Here is a 24,010-nt window from a genome sequence, read left to right on the forward strand (position 1 = left end):
GTGTGTGTGTGTGTGTGTGTGTATGTGTATCACAGTTCAGTCCCATGAGTTTATTAGACAAAGCATCCGTGGCTAACCTGAGAGACCTATACTTGGAAGGTATAATGTGGATTCAGATACTGGATGTAGAAAGTACATGAGTTTTTAATATAAATGGTAACGTACATGGAACAACGTAATACTTATGGCTTATGATTTTTGGTGGGTATACAGCAAAATTCACAACTGAAATGAACACATTTAAAATTGATACTTTCTGTGGTACCTTGGTGGTACTTTAGAATAAGATGTTTTTCTACCATAATTTATGTGCAAGTGAAATAGCACCTTTCAGCACTTGTCATTAGACCTCTCCTACCTTCAGCACATACCTACCTGATTAAAATTTTCTTAGAGTATGTAATAACTAATGAAAACTGAAGAGAAGTTGAATAGCTGAGTAAACACTGATTTTGCCCAAGTGTATGTCCATTACGTTTAAGGATCACGTGTGTAGGTAACAGATGATATTGCTATTAGGAGCCTATCATTAGGAAGCCAATTTTTAAGTAACTCTAAGTTATTAGGGCAAGTTACCCCTTGCCCCAGCAATCTAATCATAGCCCTTAAAGGTTATTACCTTAGGGAACTGTCAGTTAGTGTAGATATCAGCTATCCAAAGTAGCAGTAACTATGAACTATCTAAACGAATGTAGATGTGTGGCTTATCAATGATGCTTTTTTTGTTTTTTTAAGGTCCGAACATTTTTTTTCCCCCCTAATTATACCTATGTTCTACCTGATTGACTTTCCTAGGCCATTTCCAGATTGTGTGACGACAAATACAAAGACGTGTGTAGAGCTGCTATGAGAAGGTCTTTCAGCGCTGATCATTTCATTGGTATTCGGCGCTCCAATGCCATCCTCTCTTAAGGGAGAAGTGAGGGGTTGTAACATCATAAACCCCTCGAAACAAAGACTGGAGAAATATCACCTCTCCTGCTCAGAAACCAGCAAAGTTAGTATTTTCACCTTAAAGAAAGACATTGAATTCAAGAGACTCATGGACAAGCGAAGATTATGCTCATAGGAAAGAACGGGACCTCGTCAATGTAACACGCTCTTCTGTCCTTTTTATTGTAAACAGAGTTACAAAAACCACTCCAAAGCTAAAAGCTCCCAATCCACGCACAGATATCTGCTCCCAATCCACGCACAGATATCTGATAGCTGTGAGCTATGTGACGTTTTTTAATTAATAGTTTAAATTTTTAGACTTTAAAGACACTAGCTATATAACTTCTATGTTTTTCTTACCTCACTGTCCCATACTGCTGCATATTCCTTTAGAATCAGTGCAGTATTACCATCAAAAAATGGGACTCCAAAAAAAAAGTAAAAAAACAAAAAAACAAAAAAAAAACAAAAAAGAAAAAAAAACAAAAAAAAAACAAAAAAGAAAAAAAACACAAAAAAAAAACAAAAAAAAAAACATGGGACTCCTAACAACTCATAAAGCCAAACTTCGGAACAGACTGTTGTAGCATCGTTAGGTTTTGCAGGGTTCTTCCTCCCTACTATATCATTGAAGCTGCTAGTCATTATTGGCAATCAATTTAAACCAAAAAGCTGCTGAATAACACATGTCATCCAAATTCTTTGCAGGCAGTACTTATTAGCATATTAGCATGTTTGCGATCATAAACAGAGAAAGTAGGTTATTTCCTTCTATTGGGTCCGTGCTGCATTTCTTGTTAACTATAATGGTGCTTCTGATTTTGTGATGATTTTCCTCTTTGTTATATACTTGTGTTAAAGGATATTTTCATAATTCCAGCCAACATGGTGGTCCAGTAATTAACAAGCCGGTGATGAAATAGAAGGTGTCCCAAAAGTCTTAGAACAATTTTAAGCTTTAATATAGTGTGCTTGGATACTCCAGAACAGTGTCGCAGAAGTATAAATGCTAGACTGGCAAAACATCACTTGAAACTTTAATCGAATTTCTTCTAAACTCATTTACTTTTGTACATTTTAAACATTAAGCTTTTATTTTTTTATTTTTTATTTTTTTAAATGAATTAATTTATTTAATGACGTGTTGGGTCGTTTCTGTGTGAGGGCTTTCTCTAGTTGTGGCAAGCGGGGGCCACTCTTCATCGCGGTGCGCGGGCCTCTCACTGTCGCAGGCTCTCTTGTTGGGGACACAGGTTCGAGCCCTGGCTTGGGAAGGCCCGTGAGCCACAATTACTGAGCCTGCGCGTCTGGAGCCTGTGCTCCGCAACAAGAGAGGCCGCGATAATGAGAGGCCCACGCACCGCGATGAAGAGTGGCCCCCGCTTGCCACAACTAGAGAAAGCCCTCGCACAGAAACGAAGACCCAACACAGCCATAAATAAATAAATACATAAATTTTAAAAAATAAAAAATAAAACAATAAACGCTTAACGTTTAAAATTTACAAAACTAAATGAGTTTAGAAGAAATTCGATTAAACTTTCAAATGATGTTTCGTAAGTTTGTGGCATTTATACTTCTACAAGTATCAAAGCTTAAAATTGCACTAAGACTTGAGGGGATACCTCCCCTCCTCTTTTTAAAATAGTCCTTTGCAAGGCTGGGCTGCTTACCTGATTGATCACCTAAGTTTCTTTTTTCTAGATTTGGTAAAGGAATTATGAACAACAGTGTTAATTCACATGTAATAAATTGAAAAGAACTGGACCCTAGTAGTAGTGACAGGAGAGTAAGTGATACGAAACAGCTTTTCTATCCTGTGTGTTAACCTGGCTGTAGGTGTCTCACTTCAAGTTCTATGTAAGAGGAAACATATAAACCTTAGGAACCCTTACCTCAGGCTTTAAAAGGCAGGGAGGTCCAGTAATCAGTCTTTTTGGAGATTGGTAACGATGTCACCTAAACTTGAAATATTAAAAAAACAAAAAAAAAAGTGTTCTCAACTATGTGAAATCTTTCTCCTCCTACCTTCTCAAATGTAATCCTAGGAATTTTGCCTGTAAACAAAGCATTTCTGGGCCAGAAGTACTTTCTCTCTTTATAGCAAGGCTTCACATTATACTGAGTGCTGCAGGTTCCATCATTTTTAAGGGACAGAGACATAAATGATAAATTATGGTATATAAAATACTACAATCTACCACCTCAAAAAATATTGTTTATGGAGTTTGGAGCTTGGAAATTCAAGTACTGATTGCAGTTTTATTTTGAAAAGAATGCTACAACTTATGTGGTTTTTCTTCCTCATGTTTATATTAAAAGAAAAGCTAATAAACTCTGTTTTAATTAAAATATATGGCTACTGTGTTTGTAACACTTCTCACTGTTCACATAACATTACAACTCTGCCTAACTCAAATGTTTTCAGTCAGCTCTGATAGTCGGGCCTTAAAGCATTTTCCAACTAACCATTCATAAGTTGTTTTGACCCCTGCCTTTAGTTAAGATGTAGACATTTATTTCTTCAGCTTACGCTCTTTTCAACCTGAAGATAATCTAGTCCACTTAAAATCACTGGCTACAGTGCTCAGTGGCATAATGCATTAGATGGCATTTTTGAATTGTTTGTTATGGTGCCAAGATGGAAATGCACATTGAAAGATAAAAGTAGGTAAATCCACAGAGAAAGGAATTACAGGAATACTGTAGAATCAGAACTTGTTGTTTGAGGGTTTCAAGCAATTGAACAGGAAAGAAAATGGAAGAACAGGAAGCAGTAGAATTGTGGTTGCTGTTAAGAGGGTGACTTTTAAACAAGCCACGTAATTTGACTTTAACATGCTATTTCACTTAACATTCAGTTGGAAATATACCAGATCTCTCAAGTTTCTTTTAGACCCTAGCCACTGCACTTGAGCAATATTCCATCAGTCCTGATAGTATTGCCGTAGTATTTCCTCCACCTTAGTTACCTTCCTAAGGTCACATCTTTAACTTTGTTCTTGTTAAGTTGCTGATGAGGAGAAATGATCTGATTTAGTACAGAAGGGAAAAAAAATCGATCACAAGTCACTGTTTATATCAATAGTTTGCACCGCGTAGTAATATGCCAGTTACTAAGCAGAAATGCTGACATATCTCGAGTGGTCGAAGGTTTGAAAAAAAAAAAATTGGGGGTAGGAACATTGGGCATGACTGTAGCTTCAAGAACAAGTTGGTAGAATAAGGGGAATCGCTAAAAATTGCTTTTCCCCTTCAGCTTTAATTCTAGAGGCAATACAGCCATTTTAATAAATGGGAAATTGAGGCAACTTAAGGTAAAAATTTAAACATCACAAAGTAGGTTCTCCAACAAATATGGGGCTTGGAAACTAGTTATTAATAGGGTGGCAAATATGGCATTTTTTTCCAGATTTTTATACCGAGGAAGGGTTTGTTCCCTAAAGTAGTAAGACTATAAAAGAATATCTGACTACCTGAACTCAAATTTTATTTTTTCGCTTTTTAAGAAAAATTATTTTTCTCTATTGGAATACTGACATCTGTGCAATTTTAACTCTGGTATACCGTGAACTGAACTTTATTCTTTACAAGGAAAAGACAAAAGTTTGAAATGTATGTTTGAACCAAATTAAATTGCCATTTTTGTATGTTAAATTCATGTGGTTGACCCTAAGACAACTTCTTAGGGCCCAGTGTTTCTGGTTAAGAGAAATTTTTTCCACCCTGTATCAGATTCCATCATGACCCTATGCTTTCACATTTACTCCTAATGTACCCTGTATGCCCATTCTTGAAATTCAACAGCACTAAATCCTAGTTTTACAACAGGTCAAATTTCATTTCTTAGTTTTCCCATTCTATAAAATATACCATTCCTTGATTTTTGAAAAATGCTGAAGCCAGTATTTACTGGAAAACAATTCACTCTGTATTCAGGTTATGCAATGTTTTTGGAAATGTTTACCTATAGCGTGTAGGTTAGCTAAAATCTTTCATCACCCAAGACTTCTCTCTAACCACATGTAAAATGACTACGACTGTTCCCTCACCCAGAAGCCGCATTCTTGAGTATAGAGCTATTTGGTAAAGCACTTGACAGCTGGTAGGGGCTCTCCCAGGGGTAAGTGCTAATTTCTATGCAGAATCTGTAGATTACACCCAGCATCTATCAAGTTAAGGATTAGATCACCTAAAATCTTAACTGTTAGCCACTCACCAGCCTGGCCAGCCTGACACCGTGCCAGCAAGAATACAAAAGATCTAGGAGCCCTTCAGAGACACCTGGTCCCTTGTACACAGGTGCAATCTGTTTGGCTTCTGAGGCAATTTCCACTAGTCCGTTTTAAATGGGTTTGGCAGATGAGATAACATGTACTTCATGTGAAAGAAATGTTACGAATACCAGTTTATGGTTTAGAATCTCTAACATGCAGAAAGAACCAGGAAAGTGAAGTAGTATAGAAATTAAGAGAAATCCAGAGTCAAATGAAAAGAGGTGAATGTTCTTTAAAAAAAAAAAAAAAAAAAAAAAAAGGAACAGGTTAGGTGATTACTTAATTGCTGTGAGGGCAGCTAAATAATTTGAATGTGATTAGAGAAAGTCAGTGACAGCCTCAGAACCTAAGGTCCTCAAGAATATGTCGATCTCTACTTCAAGACCTCAAATTACTCTGCTAGCTTTTTCTTACAACATCTATTCCTTCATCTTACCGTTCTCAATTCTACTGACCTTTACTTCTAGCTCCCCAGATGGTGGCCCTTTATCTCCTCACTGTGGGAATCGACTCTTCCAAACGCAGGGCATCAGTGTTTTGTCCACCTCCCACTGCCCTCTCTCAACAAGGTCATCTCAGCTTCACCCTTTGACTCTCTGCTCGTGTCCAATGTGGCAGTGCTTGATGTTGGTTACTACTATGAGCCATTTCTAAAACACTATCACCAGGTTCCAGGAAATACAGGATTTCTGTGGCTCACGGGCTAACTGGCCCCTTGTAATCCCCTTTAATCAACTACTTGAGCCCTCCTGTGTTCCCACAAAGTAGTTGTTCCCAATTTGCTGCACTCACTCCCTTGATCTGCCCACATCCCTAGATGTATCTCCTCAGGCTAGGCAGCAACCCCACCTTCCAAACTCCAAAACTCATTTCATCTGGCATTAGGAATAGATGCCTCACTTCTTAAGGTAACCCCTGTCATCTAAGGGAGAGGATTCCATCCCAACTCTTCAAATCAAATTTCTATATCCAACACCCCCACCACCAGGATGGTGGTGAGGATGGGGCAATTTGACCTTCCTCAGCCCTTGACATGTCCTAGTGTTTCTCAAGATGTGGTCTCCAGACCACCTGCCTCTCATGGGCTGAAAGCCCCTGTAAGAAATGAAGCTTCTCTAAATGCAACGCGGAAACCTAGAACAGATAAAGAACATCAGTGGAAAATCTGGTGAAATCCAAATGAAGTCTGGAGTTAACAGTAGTGCGTTAATGTTGACTTCTTAGTTTAACAAATGTGCTATGATAATATGTTAATATTAGGGCAAAACGGATATATCTTTGCAACTTTTCTGTAAACCTAAAATAATTCTAAAAGTTTACTAAAACAGAACAAAAAGACCTAATTCTTGGATCCCAAATTAATCTCAATTCCTGGAGCTGAAGCCTGGGAATCTACATTTCTAATAGGAAGCCCAAATGATTCTTATGCAGACACAAATTTGAAAACTAGTCTTTCAATTCCCTTTCCATTCCATGCCTGAATGGCTGCTTCCTCCTTGTTTTACTTACCTTAACCTGATTTCATCTTTTAGATCCTCTCAACCCTAAAATATAAGTACTATCATTATCCCCCTTTCACAGATGAGAAAGTACTAAGATGCAGTACACAAACGAAGTACTAAGAGCTTAAGTAATTTGTTCAGGATCAACAGCCCATGAATGATGGAGCTGGGAGTTGAATCCCTAATCAGTCTAGCTCCCAAATCTATGCACAGAACCATTCTACTTCCTCTCATTCTGTTGCACGTAAGAGCTCTGTAACTAAATCACTAAAGGAAGCATTATTACCTATTTCTCCAACTTCCTAAGTCCAACAGTGCCCCCCTTTTCCACTGGGGGGAATGAACAATGAGAAAGCATTGGGAAGATGTGCCAACTAGAGACCTGGACGGATAAGGCACAGTGGCTCTTGCACCAGGATCCAGCTCAACTGCTGTATTTTCTGTTCTCCCAAATGCCCTAACATGTACCAATCTAATAATGCTCATAGTACTCACTTTGATGCTAAATTAATTATCTCAGGTTTACTAAGCATCTGTCCAGATTGTCAGGGAAGTGCCAACTCTAAATCAATTGACAGTTGGCCCTCCGTATCCACAGGTTCTGCATCAGTGGATTCAACCAACCATGGACTGAAAATACTTAGGGAAAAAAATTACAGAAAGTTACAGAAAGCAAAACTTGAATTTGCTGCACACCACCAACCATTTGCATTATATTTACAACTACTTACTTAGGATTTGTATTTGGTGTTATAAGTAATCTAGACATGACTTAAAGTATAAAGGAGGGTGCGGGGGAAGATGGGAGGATTGTGCGTAGGTTATATGTAAATACTGCACCGTTTTCTATAAGGGACTTGAGCATCCATGGATTTTGGTATGGGGTGGCACGGGGGGGAGGGAGACTACTGGAACCAATGACCCACAAATACAGAGGGAGAACCATATATCCTCTTATCTTATCTGGGTTCCCTGACTTGTATTTAGACCTTAATACAAAGTTGTGGATCTAACTGCTGAATGATGAAGTTTTGGGAGTTTCTGACTGCAAACCAGACACACACAACAACAGCAGCACTTCTATCCAAATTGCTTCAGTACAGAGTATAGATGGAGGGTTGATAAAATAGAACACAATCTCAGGTAATGTCTCTGTTCTTATGTGTATTTTCCTTCATTTCTTCAAGTGAATCATGAAACAATCACAGGATCAGCAGGAGAAACCTATGAAGTATATTCATTCAGGTAAAACATGTTTTCATTAGTTCTCCTTCTGGTGATTGGAATTTCTTTGATTTTATTATCAATAAAAACGTTGCCACTTATATTCAAAGTACATCCGAGAAATCTGATCATGAAGTTAGAATGCACATACCTCCTTCAGATACTCTTAGAAAACAGTGTCTCTCCATGAAAGCATGAGAAAACTACTTGTACAGCATCTTATTTGCTTTACCATTGCTTTAATGCACTTTAAAATTTAGCTACATTAATTGGGAACAAAGAAACAAAAATAGACATTTCTTTGTTTTTCATAAGTAACTACTCTCCATATTTGATAAAAATCTCAAAGCATTATTTAAACTTCCCACAAATATAATACATACAATTTTTTTTTTTTCTGAAATAATAAGGTCAGCAAATTAAGTATCTTGGCACTAATATAACCACATACAACTGCTATTCTACTGACTTCCAGGAACAAAACAAAAACAGAAAACTTCTTATCAAGATGCTCTGGGTTTCCTTTTGCTAGTGTTAGGGATCCGGAATTATAATCATCTGCCAGTAATAATTTTATAGATTCTAGTTGATTGTCTACAAATAAAATATCGCTGGCTCTGCTTTGTGAGTTCTGGATTTGACATGACACTGACAATACCGCATGGGACAGGCACTATACACACATGGAAATCAGGAAAAGTACTGAATGCCCTGGACTCGAACTACTGACTCAGTATGTGCCTCACTTGGCTCAGTAATAAATTCACCTGCACCAAACCCGTATCAAAAGTCACTAAATCTCTCATATATATAATATATATTATTTATATACACACCCACAACACATACACGCTATACATACAGTTTGTAACAACATGAAGTAATATTGTCTTCAAATGATGTACCACAGACTGAAATAAATCCTGTAATTGTCATCAAGCTGCTAGAAGCTTTTGAGAGTTCTGAGCCAGGTTACTTAGTTACTTTCATCCTGCCTACCCTTCATTCACCCTGCTTTAATGTCTTGGTAGCTTTTTCTTTCAAAACCACCCTCCTCAACCCAGGCGTATTTCTTTCCCAGGATCACTTGATCGGACTTTGGAGGCAAGAAAGGGCATGCAGGGGGAGCAGGAAATCCTCAGCCACTGTACCTCACACCTGCCTAGATTTGTGATGTTCTCTGTCCTGTTGGCCACATTCGGTGTTAGAAAGCAGTTATTCAAAGCTTTGTCCCTCCTACCCGCCTTGGTCTTTCTGTAGAGCACAAAAGTGAAAGAAGCCTCTTTAGCAGGGGTAGCAGTTCATTAACATATACAACTACATTTCCTAGCTCTGGGGTTCCCATTCTGTACTTGAGACTGCAGGTCACGGATGCTGTTATTAAGGTGCGCTGTGGGCTCCATGAGGTTTTCTCCTGGCAGCCGGTGTCGGGATTAGTGCAGCCCTAGCCCAGGAGGAAACGGCCTAATGAATACCAACTTGGAAACAGTGGTGTCAGCACGTTATTTAAGCTTGTACATTGCTCACAATTACACACAACACACACACAGGCTTATCACTGGAAATGACTACGAGAAAACATGACAAAGGTTTGCAAGGATAAACCAATAAGGCACCAAGAATACTTATTTTCAGCCAATTTAGACAGCTTCAAAGTGTGAGGTTAATAATATAAATTAAAATGACTTCCTAAGTCTTATCAACTGATTTACTGAGAGGTCACATATTAGTTCCTTCTAAATCTTTACCCCCTAATCTGTGATGGGAGACGTTGCTTACAATTGAACCATGAAAGGGACAGCCCAAAAGCTGTACATGTGAAACTAAACTGGGCCTTAAATCCTCACTAAAATCACAGAGCTGGCTGTGAAGAAGCTGCTAAACCACCCCACAACCTTCCAGTTTATAATTGTTTTCATGAGTGTGGATTGTTTGCCTAATAAAAATAAAAATCAGAAGAAAACAGCATATGAGATGGAAATAGGGGGCGACCATAAATAGATGGGCTTCTCTGCCCTGGGTAGCGGGAGGGGTGGCTGAGGTAAGACTTGAGGGAAGCAGGTGGGCTTCATCTTTGAGGGAAGGGAGGGGGAGAGCAGCGGTGAGAACAGAGGCTGAAAACAGAGGCAGCTCTGAGAGTTGGCCTGGACCTAGACCTCCAAATGCATTACCTGTATTGCCTCTCCTTGGCTTAGTATCCTTTGTCTTAACTGTCTTTTTTTTTTTTTTTTAAAGTAAATTGGTTGTTCTTTTTAGGTTTGGTATGTTGCCAAAATGAAAAATAGTTGTTTTAACAGGAAGAATTAAATCACTTCAACCACATCACCCCACAACTTTTAGATACATTCTGCATCATCTTTACACTCCTCCACAAAAAAAAAAAAAAAAAAAAAAAAGGAAGAGGAAAAACCCAAATTAGGCACAATGGCCTAAGGCAGCAGAATAATCTTTGTACTTTCTGGGAAGACATGTTAACTGAGGGAAGAGGTCAAGGTGATCAGAAAAGTTCCTCATTTGAAAAACAAGAGAGGAACTGGCCCTCAGGCAGGGGATCTATTTCAAGGTTCTAAGAAGCTTCTGAACAAGTAGAGGAATCAGATGTGCAAAAAGTTCTGTAGCTCGGTGTACAAGGTTTTGTCGAATATACTGAAATTTTGATTCAGAGGATGAGTGTGTAAGAGCAGTGCATTTTTATAAACGTGAATAGCTTCTGAAAGTCCATGAAAACTATAACACCAGGCTTCTTTCCACCAGCAAAGTGCTTAAATACACTATGGAAACTATACACTTGTTTACTTAATATCCATAATGTAAAAACTGACCTGGGCTTAAATCTGACTTTTCCAACTTTGGTATAAATGAAGCGCAAATCCCTACACTTGCTGTTTTTCTAGGGAGACATCCTCAAATTTTAATTGTTTTTGCCATTTTAGCTTCTTAAATTTAGTCCCCACTCAGTCCTGGTCACTGGTATTCTGCTGGCCAATGCACTGTCACCCCCTTCCCCAGTAATGGCCTCACACTCTTCTTGCATGAATGGTTAAATAGATTAAGAAAGCAAACAGAATTTTTAACAGTAAAGTATGTATGCGTGGTGTGTGTACGTGTGTATTCATCAATACATAGACTTTCATATATAAATGAGGGAATGGTTCAACAGATTAGAAAAGCAAACAGAATTCTCTAACAGTAAAGTGTGTGCTCATCACTATATAGGCTTTCTCAGAAGAGGAGGAAGAGAAAAATATATTGAGGTGAGGGGGGGGAACAGCTTTCCTTTTGCCGCACTGATCCATGTTTTAAAAGCTTATGCAAGGGTGTTATGGGTCTCATTTGTTTTCAGAGGCCGCAGAGAGCAGTGTCTCGATGCTTTTGGAATATCTGGCTGTAATCTAGTCCAAAGTCCAGGGACACTTATTTTCCCCCATCGCTGCCAGTGTGTGTGTTCACAGGACTGCATGGTGCGCGCCCGCCGCCGCGTCCCGCCCGCCGCTCTTCTCCTCCCCTGCAGGGGGATCCGCGCTCCAGCGGACTCCTGGGGGCGGTGGCGGTTCTCCCGGGACGCGCCGGGCTCCGCTCCTCCCCCGCGCTCTAGCACCCTTTGGCCCACCTCCGGCGGGTATTGAACTGCGCGCGGCGGCGGCGGCGGCGCTGGCTGCAGTGGAGTCACGGCCTCGGGCTGACTGGCCTCTCCCGCCCAGCCTGGGTCACCTGCTTCTAATGCCCGCCGGGAGGCTCCGCCCCGGCCCCGCCCCTTACAAAGAGGGTTTGAATTGTTTCCCGCTCCCCCCACCCCTTCCTTCTACTGGAAGAAGGCGGCAAAAAGGCAGGAGGGCCTGAGTTCTTGAGGGACTCAGGACTGCACTTTAGGGCTGAGTCGTTCTTGTGTCCTGGATCCCACTTACACAGACTGGGAGACAAAATTGCAGAATAGCCCTCTTCCTCCTGCTTATCAACAAGACTTTGTGAGAAATAATCCCAGCCTCAAAGTTAAAAGAAATAAATATAAATCTCTTCACAAACATTAAAACCGGTAATAAATATGTTTAAAATGTACTTTACCTCTTTCATTCCCTGGGAGTCTACAGGTGCTTATATTTTTTTGGTTTTTTGGGAACTACTTGGCACTCAGTGTCGGCAAACATCCCAGGGTTGAAAGTAGTGGGAGTTGAAAAGCTATGGAATAGCAATCAAAAAGAAAGGGAAACCCTCAGTGGAAAGTATGCACAGATTGTGAACATGCCAAGAGAGGCTGCCTCATTCTGTGGCCTGTATGCAACATGTGTATTATTGGGGATGGACAAGTGTTGGCTAATAATAAAAATTATTTGAAGTTGGAGAATGTTAATCACTCATGCTGGAATTGAACCAGAATACATGTGTTATTTCACTTGGTTCTGACTCAAAGGATGTTATCTCCTAGTCTGTAAACCTCTCCCTTCTTAATCAACAGGGAGATGTTATTTTTGCGTGGAGATCTCTAATAATAGTAGTAATAATAGCGGGAAAACTTGGCCAAAAGAAACGTATTTTGCATTGTATAGCTTTTTGTATCATTTGAATTTTTGCTTTTCTGCATATAGTATTTCACTTTAAAGGCAGTTTAAAATATGCTGTTTAACATGTATTAGGCACGGTGCTACATAATTCATTTCAGTTAGCTCATTTGATCCTCACAACAATCAGATGGAACTGGCATCATAATGGCTTCCTTGAAGTTACATGTTTAGTCCATGGAAAGGACAGAAATCACAGTTTTCTTCTGAGTCATAGTTATTGTTTAACAAACTGGAAAACACTGAATTATTTTTAAAGATGCAATTTTTAAGCAACTAGAACATTGCCAGGCATTCTTAGCTATTAATTCACTCATCTATCCTTCCATCTAGCCAGCCATCCATCCATCCATCCAAAAACACCAAATTTCTGACTTGAAGACACTACTGTTATATTAAACGTGTTGCTACAAAGTGGAATTCATGAGGTTCAACTTAAATTATTGTCCAAGGTGTACTTATTAATTGATGAAAATACGGAGGATCATGCCAAACATTCCATCCAGTAAGACTGTGACATTTTGAAAGTTTTGAAGTATTGGTTTTGGATTTTGTAATCAGAGAATAGTTATGGCATTTCTAATCTTACTATACTTGTATTGATTATACATATTGAGACACTTGAGAGTTCAATGCTATAGGAATGACTGGACAGGTAGCCTCTGTATACTCTTCAGTATCTTGATAATCAAGCCTGGAACAGTGTGCTGCCCATAGATGCCTTTGGTAAATATTTGTGAAATAAATGGATGAATAAATGGCAACTGAGATTAACTTTTTAAACTTTAGCAAGTGGCACTGAATCCTTGGATAAAGCTTACCTTATGAGCTATATATATCTCTGAGGTTGACCCTACCCTGTTAAATGCAGCATGAGTCCAAACCTTGGCTCTTCCTTTACTAGCTGCCACTTTGGACAAGTCACACGACAGCTCCAGGTCCTCTTTCCTCATCTGTAAAGTGGAGTTACCCCTCATAGAGTTGTAGTGAGGAGTAAATGAATTTATATGGTGAAGAGCTTAAAACCATGTCTAGCACCTCGTAACTCTATTTAAGTCTGTTATTAGTTTCTACTGGGTTCATGCTATTTTTCTGTTTTCCCACTCTATTTTCTTTTGTGTATCACTTTAATAATGGGGAAAAAGTTACATTTTTTAGATGTACAGGCATACCTCAGAGATATTGTGGGTTTGCTTCCAGACCACTGCAATAAAGGAAATATCACAATAAAGTGAGTCACATGGATTTTTTGGTTTTCCAGTAATGTCTATAAAACTTATGTTTACACTATTCTTCAGTCTATTAAGTGTGCAAGAGCATTCTGTCTTTAAAAAAAGTACATATTTTAATTTAAAAATACTTTATTTCTAAAAAATGCTAACCATCATCTGACAACTCAGGGTTGTCACAAACCTTCAATTTGTGAAAAAGCAAAGTCTGCAAAGCGCAATCAAATGAAGTATGCCTGTACTTTATGTCTGAGCACACTCCCAGCTGTCACCAGCTATCTCTAGCATTTAGATATTAGCTAGATTTTATGCCAAAGCAGGGATCATTTCACTTGCCCTGGATCAAAGTGCGTACACCTGACATCAGCAACCAGCCCGCAAGTGTGCGAGCGTGCACAGGGCTGGCACAGGACAGACACCCACAAGCCAACTTGAAATCCCTCACAGGTATTTCCAGACTAGCTTTTTCCATGTCCTAGAGCATTTCTGATAACTCCTCTTCTCATCAGATCAGACACCTCTAGATGAGAAACCCAGACACTAATCAGAGGATTAACATGATGAGTCATTTATCCAGGTTCATAATAAGAATGCCTTGTTCACATTATAAGTGGAATCATTCAACTGTAATCTTTAGTCCTCTCCCCTCCTCCACTGTGGTGGCGATTATAGAAAAGTAAGAGCTTCTTTCTTCTTTCCCAGAGGCGATGGAAGCGCTAATCTTTCCCACCCTCAGCAATGGCTCTCAGCTGCACATTACAATCACCTGGGGAGCCTTAAGATCTACTGATGCTTGGGCCCTACTGAATCAGAATCTCTGGCTGACGGACCCAGACATTGTTTCTTGGTTTCGTTTTATTTGTTTCTTTTTGTTGCCGTTTTGTTTTTAGCTCTCCAGGTGATCCTGATTTTCAGCTAGGGTCGAGAGCCACTGACATAGATGGTTTTGTTATTTCCTCAGCACAGCCCCAAACTTGGGCCTAGCTGGATCTTCTGCAGAAAAGGGTTAATCACATCATGATGTAAAATGGAACACCTCGGGAGAAAGTATAGAGAAGTACGTTCTAGTCTAACTGCATGTGAGTCTGTTTGGGCTGAAGGAAAGTATATGTATATGAAGTAAAAAATATGTAACAGAATTGTGGTAAAGTGATGGCACAGTCAACAACAATGGTGGCCGTAACAGTAACTGATGGGTATTGGGCATTTCCAATGTGCATGCACTGTGCTAAGCATTTTACATATATAATCTCTTTTACCCCCAAGAATCCTGTGAGGTTGATATTATCAGCCCCATTTTATAGATTAAGAATCTGAGGTTCAGAAAGTAACTTGCTACACAACGGCACACACCTTCCAACTTGGGTTTTCCTCGCTCCAAAGGCTATGCTGCCATTGATTGCAGGCCTCGTTGTAGGCCCAGCAGTAGAGGGTCCTGAAAACCACCAGATGGTAACTCTTGAGATAAGCAACTTCCCTTGTTCCTTATCATCCTTTTCCTGGGGATCAGGTCAAATTTTCAATTCTGGTGTGGCCTCTTGTGTGGGGGACTAAAGTACGGAAAAGCTGAGGGCTCTGGATTCATCTAGAATCCAGTATAAGTCTAGAGCCACTTGTTCTTTGGGCTTTGCAGACCAGGCATGAGGTGGGGCACCCTTTAGACTAGATTTCAGGACCTGTCTGGTATCTTGGCAGAGGGAGCTTCAGTTCGGTAAATATTGATGCTGCACATGCTGTGAGCCAAACACTGGTGCCAGGGGTGCAAAGATAAAGAGGCATGGGCTTACCAGGCAGGACGTGGTGGGAGCACAGAGGAAGCACCTGGCCCAACCTGGTGGCTCAGGGAAGACCCAGGCTGTGCCTGGAAGGCTGAATATGAATTAGGTGATCTATGAGTCAGGGTTTAGTACAGGAAGAAACCACTCTAGGTGTTTCAAACAGAGAAATATTTAATACTGAGAATCAAACAGAGGCTTACAAAATTGATGAGCTGGAGGGGCAGAAGTCAGGGGGGTACCCCTGGGCTATTGAGTTCATGGGCCTACCACAGTAGCTATGTTCCAGAAGTTGGGATGGTGCTGCAGCAAGGGCGCTTCACACCCATGAAACTGGTGACTAGACACTGAAACAGGACATGGAGTCCAACAGCATTAAATGCCTCTTAACATTATTGCTCAAACCTTGCTGGCCAACAGCAACAGCAACAGAATGATGCCTTCTCCTTGCATCTGCCTCCAAATCTTACACAAGTGCACCTGGTTGACTGAACTTATTTCAGATCAAGACCCTAGCTGCAAGGGAGTCTGAAAAAAGTAGTTTGGCAGTTCGCCATCTCTTCAAGCAAATTACTAGAAGGATAGAATGGACGCTGGAGAGGCAATCACTAGTATCCACTATAGGTAAGGAAACTGAGAAGGACTTCCTAGACAGAGGAATCAGCACAAGTAACGGGCACAAGGCCATGAAAGAGCACGATTCAAGTGGTGAACAGCTGGGCATGGCTATGCTATCAGAAGCATGTGAATCAAGGTTTTTACCTGAAAGTGCACTCACGTCTAATCAACATATTTTTGATTAATTAGATTCGTATGTACACTGTACACATGACACTCTTTCCTATTGATACAGCGCTTGATGTATTCAACTGACTACTAGTGCAGAGGAGAAAGGAAAGGAGCAAAAAGCATGAAAAAGAATAAATAAAATTGTTAGGTAATAGTCATCCACAAAGAAAACAGAACATTAACCTTCCCCAAGCCTAATGTTGCAAACACTGTTGATTATGTGCCGAGGAGTCATCTCCCCTTTTTCCTTCCTAACAAAACCCCCGTTATTTGTTTTGTTCTGTTTTGTGGGGGAATCCACCCTTTTCTGCATAACCCTGTGCTTCAGGAGAGGCAGGAGCTTCAGGTCAAGCCCCAAGGAGTAACACGTGATTAGTCTAACTGCTCGTGTTTCTCCCCTTCTTCTTATCAGCGTTTAGGTTACATACATGCATGGGACACAGTTCTAGCCAATAAGGCGTGGTGTGGGGGCCAGTGTGAGGTAAGTCTGTCAGGGGCTTATGGGAAAGCTCTTACTCCAAAGGAGAAGCAGTCCTCTCCCCTGCTGGGTATTGTTTTGTCTGCCTGTGATGCCTACCACTGTGGGCACCATCTTGCAACCACAAAGGAGCTAAGTTGACCCAGTGAAGAAGGATGGCATTGAGGCTGCCTGAACTGTTGGCCTCCAGACTTGTTGTTATGTGATACGATACGCTGCTTATTTTTTAATACATTTGAGTCCCTGTTTTCTTTCACTTGCAACCAAGAACATTGTAACTACTACTTGCAGTCTGTACACTTAGGATGAGATCTGCCCACTTAAACTTGGCTAATGAAGTCTCTGGAGGAGATTTAAGGAGAAAAATTTATGCCCTTTTTTTTCCACCAGAAAAATTGTTGTTTATCCTTCAAGAGCATTCAAGACCCACTCAAATGTCATTTCTGTCAAGCTGAGTGCTTTGTTATTGCCTGTACTCCCACAGCCCTCCCACTACTTCTCTATTACAGCACTTTACTCATGTACTCTTTCAGCAAATATTTATTGAGTGCCTATTTGGGGCTTGGTAGTGTTTTAGGCACAGGGGTTACAGTAGGAAACTAAATGCATGGAGATTCCAATCTAGTAGAAGACAGACAATGAATGAAAAAATTTTAATGTGATGACTCTTATCAAAGGGAAAAAAAAAGAATTCTTGTAAAAGAGGGGGAAATAACTACCTTGAAATTTATTTTATTGTACTGTGATTCCCTGTTCATATGTCAGTTTTTTCCACTAGATTGTGTGTTCTTGTAACCTCACATCACCCACCACTTCCCTGGGGGATTGCATTTTCCAAAGATGGCTGCGAAAACCTCTCCCATCCCACAGGTTTTTCTGCAATGTGATCTTGCCATTCCCCATAGGGGAGGGATGTAGGCGGTCCTAAGTCTCCTCCTCTTGAATCTCAGTGGGCTTGTGACGGTTTGGACCCATGGACTGTGTTGGAAGTGATGCTCTAAAACTTCCATGGATAGGTCATAAAAGGCCGTGTAGTTTCTACCTGGGTCTCTTGGGACACTTGTTTTTTGGAAGTGCTTTTTCTTGGGACACTCCCTCTTGACACCTACATATAGATGCTCCACTTGACAGTCCCAGCTGAGTGAGCCTTCAAGTCATCCCAGGTTAGGTAAAGAAGCTTCCAGATGATTCCAGTCCCCAACCTCAAGTCATTCCTAGTTGTTCAAGTCTTCCCAACTGAGGCCCCAGATATCATGAATCAGAGACAAGCCATTCCTGCTGTGCCCTCTCCAAATTCCTGATCCACCGTATCCATGTGCATAATAAAATGCCTGTTGGTTCACACCACTACTTTGGAGTGGTTTGTTACACAGCAGCAATGACTGGAACCCCCCAGATCTGCCTTTCTGTGAAATTTTAATCCAGTAGACAACTTTTTTTCTTTTCACCTGACCCAGTTGGTGATCAACTTATGCACTGAAGCTTGAGAACTTTCATCCATCTTACTTTCATCCCATTGAGTGTCGCTGTTGATGATATGCATGTGAAATGTCTAATCTTTTAAAACACAAATCTTCACCATTGATCTTAATATCCTGCTGCAGTGAGTTCCCCAGTTCAATTGTGTGTAGTGGGGAAAAAGTGCCTCCTTTTATCCATTTTAAACATGCTTCCTTTTCATCTCATCTTGTCCTCTTGCTCTTCCCCAAGTAAAGTGATTTCCATTTTGTGGGTACCTAGACACAGAGAACTGAGTTGAGACAATAATCTTTCTTTGGTTACCCAGAAGGCCTCGGGCGTGCTGCGACGGGGAGCAGTGGATTTTAGCTGGTGACTTAAAGGTGGTGGAACACTGTATTCTAATTAGTCACAAGTTTAGTTCCAAGCTTTCAAAAAATAGTCTAGATTCTGCAAGACACAGTAGGTGTCCTCTTGTGGTGCTGGGAAGTAGAGCACAGTAGAGAGGGAAGAGCATTGGCCAGTACATAGGCAATCCGGATTCAAGTCTCATCTTGTGAGCCAGCTGTGTGCCCTTGGGCATAACACTTAGCCTCTCTGGACCTCATTCTCCTCAACTATAGAGTGAAGAGATTCAACCAGAGGGTTCTGGAGCACCCTTTTGCCTCTAACTTTGTATGAATTCTATGTATTTGCCAGTCATTTTGAAACATCTACTACATAAATCCACGGGAAGGAAAAGTTTGTATTCCAAACAGTTTGCCATTTTAGCTTCAAAGTGGAGTTGGAGAGAGCCACCACTCCCCCCTAACAAATTTTCTAGTTTTTAGAAAACTAATGTTATCGTTTTCCAAAAACACAATCCAAATTAGGCTTCAATTACCAAAAATATATCCTGCTGTGACTGTTAAGTGACAGGTCTTGCAACCTGAGTCCTTTTAGTTTGGGGGTGCACCCCAGGGCTCCCATCAGCCTTGCTTTCATGAGCCTATCAATTCTCACGGTGCCATTGCTCGATGTTTGCATGGGGACAACTCCATTCTAAGTGATGAGAGTGAATGGATGGGGTGAACTGCTGCTGCATATGGCCACCTTGGGGAGGAAAAAGAATATTGTCCCAGTGAGCAGTCCAGTAGGAACTATTCAAGGGAATCTCTAGAAATCTGAAATCTCTTCCCAATTCTTTCTCCCCCTACAGAAGAAAAAAGGCAGTTACCATGTGGGACTTGGGGAAAGCATTCAGTCTCACTCAACCTGGACTCATTTCACTAATTTTCTGGTCTGCTTAATATTTCTTCAACAGTTGTGATTCTTAGAACTTCGTGGGCTCTAACCCACTTCTTAAGCTCTGCATCCTGTTTTGTCTTACTGAATTTTCTCTTTCCAATCCCAGGTGGGTGGGGGAAATGCTTCTCATCTCTGATTTTAAAATTCATTCCAGAATCTCCACTATTGAAGTGCTACCATGCATTGAGAGGACAGATTGCTTTCACTGTTGGCTTAACAAACTCTATCAATAGCAACAAGTAGCATAACGAGGTTCTACTCAACAGAAACTTACTTGTAAGGTTAAGAAAACCCCTGCGGTCCTTAGACAAAACTTCAGGTAACAAGTAGGAGAAGAACAGCAGTAAAAGTAATAAAAAATATATCTAGTGTTTAGAAGAGCTTTTTGAAAATATTCTAAAGAAGAACCCTCCCACACTTCCCTTAATAAGATATCTCATATGTGATCACACATATCCACTTCCTTATCATCAGTATCATATGCGAGGATGTTTTGACGTTTTTGTGAAGGCTTTCAAGGAAGGCTTGAAAACAACACAGCAGCATCTATAATGCATAATACTGTCAGTTGTATCAATGGGAAAACTGAAGATCATGTAGGATGAATCACTTGGTTATTATTTGCTTGTTTAAGTTATTTGGGTAAAACAAGTCAGAAGTGTCGCTTGTTTCTTAAAGCGGTGCTACCCCTGCGAGGCTGCCTTCATGTGCTCAGTGACTCCTTGATTGTAGCTAAAAGGGGGACCCAGGGTTCCACACACCGCATTCTGTTCCCCCTTCTGTCATTCCTGCTCACACTCTAGTGGGGGGATGAGTTTGAAGGCTTGTTGTCTTCAAAACCCTTCTGTCTATGTGGGCTATGCTGCATCATTGCTTGTTGCCCAAAGGCGCTCTGCAAAGATAATTTACTGCCTAAGAAAGTGGTATATACAGAACTGGTCAAGCCATGGGTTGCACTTTTTACAAAATTAATAAACAATTTTTTAAAGCAGTTTTAGGTTTACAGAAAATTGAGCAGATAGGGCTTCCCTGGTGGTGCAGTGGTTAACAATCCTCCTGCCAATGCAGGGGACACGGGTTTGATCCCTGGTCTGGGAAGATCCCACATGCCACAGAGCAACTAAGCCCATGTGCCACAACTACTGAGCTTGCGCTCTAGAGCCCGCGAGCCACAACTACTGAGCCCGCGTGCCACAACTACTGAAGCCTGTGCGCCTAGAGCCTGTGCTCCACAACAAGAGAAGCCACCACAATGAGAAGCCTGTGCACCATAACAAAGAGTGGCCCCGCTCACCACAACTAGAGAAAGCCCGCGTGCAGCAACGAAGACCCAACACAGCCAAAAATAAAGAAATAAAGAAATAAAGTAAAATAAAATTTAAAAAAAGAAAATTGAGCAGATAGTACAGAGAGTTTCCATATATCCTCTCCTTTTCCCACTCACAGTTTCTCCTTAGTGCGGTTCTTAGTTCTCTCTTAGTTCTCTTGCCTTAGTGCAGTTACAATTTAGTACAATTGATGAACCAATATTCATATACCATTACTAACTAAAGTCCATAGTTTGCATTAGGATTCGCTCTTTGTGTTATACAGTTCCGTAGGTTTTGACAAATAATGTCATGTGTCCATCAATACGGTATCCTACAGAATAGTTTCACTGCCTTAAATATCTCCTGTGTTTCACCTAATCATCACTTCCTCACCCCGCCTTGACCCTTGACCCCTGACTATCACATCTCTTTACTTTCTTTCCCAGAATGTCATATCGTTGGAGTCATTCAGTATGCAGCCTTTTCAGATTGGCTTCTTTTATTTAGCAATATGCACTTAAGGTTCCTTCGTGTCTTTTCATGGCTTGATAACTCATTTCTTTTTTTTTTTTTTAATATCCTCTTTTTTTTAGAAGAAGAAATTACAAATAACAAAACATTAGCAAAATGAGTAGAAAGTACAGCGACTTCTCATATACTCCCTCTGCCCTCACACATGCACAGCTTTCCCCATCATCAACATCCCACACCAGAGTGGTACATTTGTTACAATAAATGGACCTACATTGACACATCGTTATCACCAACGACCGTGGATTGTATTAGGGTCTGCTGTTGGTACTGTATTCTATGGGTTGTTTTTGTTTTGTAATTAATTAATTAATTTATTTATGGCTGTGTTGGGTCTTCGTTTCTGTGCGAGGGCTTTGTCTAGTTGCGGCGAGCGGGGGCCACTCTTCATCGCGGTGCGCGGGCCTCTCACTATCGCGGCCTCTCTTGTTGCGGAGCACAGGCTCCAGATGCGCAGGCTCAGTAATTGTGGCTCACGGGCCCAGTTGCTCCGCGGCATGTGGGATCTTCCCAGACCAGGGCTCAAACCCGTGTCCCCTGCATTAGCAGGCAGATTCTCAACCACTGCGCCACCAGGGAAGCCCTGGGTTTCTTTTTTGCTTCTTCTGTTTTTTTTTTTTTTTTTTTTTTTTTTTTTACAAAACAGCAGCAGGAAAGAAAAATGCAGGAGGCAGATGAGCCAGGCACCGGGGTTCAGATCAGAAGGGAGCAGGGAGACCAAGTTGTTACTGCAGGCTGGCCCCGGGACTCTGTCCCAGCATCCTGGGAGCACGGCAACAAGCCCTAGAAGGAGCAGAGAGTGGGTGAGGAGACGGCTGTCCCAGCTCGGTGGCGGCACCGCTCCTTGGGCGGCCACCCTGGCGGTCAGCCAGGTTGGGAGCACTTGAGGCTCCTGTGTTTGGAGGCCTGGTCTCCAAAGCACGGACCCACAGGGGCCAGGCAGAGGAAGGAGGTAGGAAGGGCCGGCACAGAAGGGCTATGAGTTCTACCTGGGTCCCCCGGGACCACGGGGCCCAGGTGGGCAGGGGCAGTCAGGACGCTTCCCTGCTTGTCAGACAATCAGCTTCTTCAGGAAGGCCTCCAGCTGGTCCTCATCCTTGATGCCCACAAACTTGTCCACCACATCCCCATTCTTGATGGCCAGCACGGTGGGCACAGCTGATACCTCATACTCTATGGCGAGGTCTGTGTGGTCATCAATATCCGCCTTGGCCATCACCACCTTTCCATGCTGCTTGGCCACCACCTTCTCTAACCTTGGCCCCAGGATCTTGCAGGGACCACATCACTGTGCATGGAAATCCACAACCACTGGTGTCTCACTGTTGACAACTCAGTCTTGAAAGTCTGGTCCATCCTGGATGTTAAAGGTCATTGTACAGACTCTGGTGGTGTATATTGACTGGGCTTGGCTGGGTGTTACTGTCAGGTTATTAGGACTGCGCTGTGGGGTCTGCAGGGCCCTGGAGGCAAGGGGCGCCCACTGACTCTGAGAGGGCTTCCTGCAGATTATGGAGGCCAGGAACCTCCCCAGGAGAAGTCGCTAAGCCATCTCCCTGCAGCGAGAGCAGAGGGGTGCACAACGCGGCCCTCCCCACCGGTCAAGGGCACTTCTGTTCCCTATTCATTTCTTTACTCACTGCCTGCCATCCAGCTTGCACACATCCCCAGTCACCCAGTTGCCGCAGCCAATGGTATTTGTAGCTTTCCTGCCCCACGGACAACACTGGACAATTGCGAATGGAGCATCTACTGGCCAGGTACTGTGCTAGGTGCTCTGCTCCAGAAATGAGAAGCAGATGTGATCCCTACCCTCATGGGACTCACGTGATCAGTCATTCCTAATTAATACTCAGGTCCCTTGATTGCCACTGCTCCCTTTGGCAGGTTTACTTAAATGCCACTTAAATCTCCCTATTTTTGAAGACCTCTCCTTTCCTTCCCTTCCTTCTCTTCCTTCCTTCTTGCTTTCCTTCTTCCCCTCCTTCCTTCCTTCTTTCCTTCCTTCCTTTCTTCCTTTCCTTATTATACATGTCTTCTCAAGGCAATCACTTCTATACCTACAGCTTCAATTACTTTGTGTATACTCTAATGACAACACAATTTTAAATGTTGTTTTCATTTACCAGTTTTTTTGTTTGTTTGTTTTTCTTTTTTGGTTTATTCCTAGGTATTTTATTCTTTTTGTTGCAATGGTAAATGGGAGTGTTTCCATAATTTCTCTTTCAGATTTTTCATCATTAGTGTATAGGAATGCAAGAGATTTCTGTGCATTCATTTTGTATCCTGCAGCGTTACCATATTCATTAATTAGCTCTAGCAGTTTTCTGGTGGCAGTTTTAGGATTCTCTATGTATAGCATCATGTCTTCCGCAAACAATGACAGTTTTTTTTTTTTTTTTTAATTGTTTTAGCTGCTCAAATGAGTTGCATCATTTTTTTTGTTTTTTTTAAAACTTCATTTATTTACTTATTTTTGGCTGTGTTGGGTCTTCGTTTCTGCGCAAGGGCTCTCTCTAGTTGTGGCAAGTGGGGGCCACTCTTCATTGCGGTGCGCAGGCCTCTCACCATCGTGGCCTCTTTTGTTGTGGAGCACAGGCTCCAGACGCGCAGGCTCAGCAATTGTGGCTCACGGGCCTAGTCGCTCCGCGGCATGTG

The 24,010-nt window shown here is 41.5% G+C and overlaps 2 protein-coding genes across 2 annotated transcripts in view; both read left to right on the forward strand.

Moving 5' to 3' along the window:
• Positions 1 to 24,010, forward strand: part of LOC309663397 (cyclin-Y-like protein 1) — a 596,208-nt gene that overhangs the window by 406,985 nt on the left and 165,213 nt on the right. The window contains exon 12 of the mRNA XM_082467401.1: positions 1,439 to 1,692. The gene's annotated coding sequence lies outside the window, so the exon portion shown is untranslated. The remainder of the gene's footprint in view (positions 1 to 1,438; positions 1,693 to 24,010) is intronic.
• The window catches only part of LOC309663399 (cyclin-Y-like protein 1), a 409,321-nt gene that overhangs the window by 220,098 nt on the left and 165,213 nt on the right, over positions 1 to 24,010 (forward strand). The window contains exon 11 of the mRNA XM_082467403.1: positions 1,439 to 1,692. The gene's annotated coding sequence lies outside the window, so the exon portion shown is untranslated. The remainder of the gene's footprint in view (positions 1 to 1,438; positions 1,693 to 24,010) is intronic.

Source organism: Balaenoptera physalus (genome assembly GCF_965194825.1).
Source record: "Balaenoptera physalus genome assembly, chromosome: 6".
In the NCBI taxonomy this organism is placed as follows: Eukaryota; Metazoa; Chordata; class Mammalia; order Artiodactyla; family Balaenopteridae; genus Balaenoptera; species Balaenoptera physalus.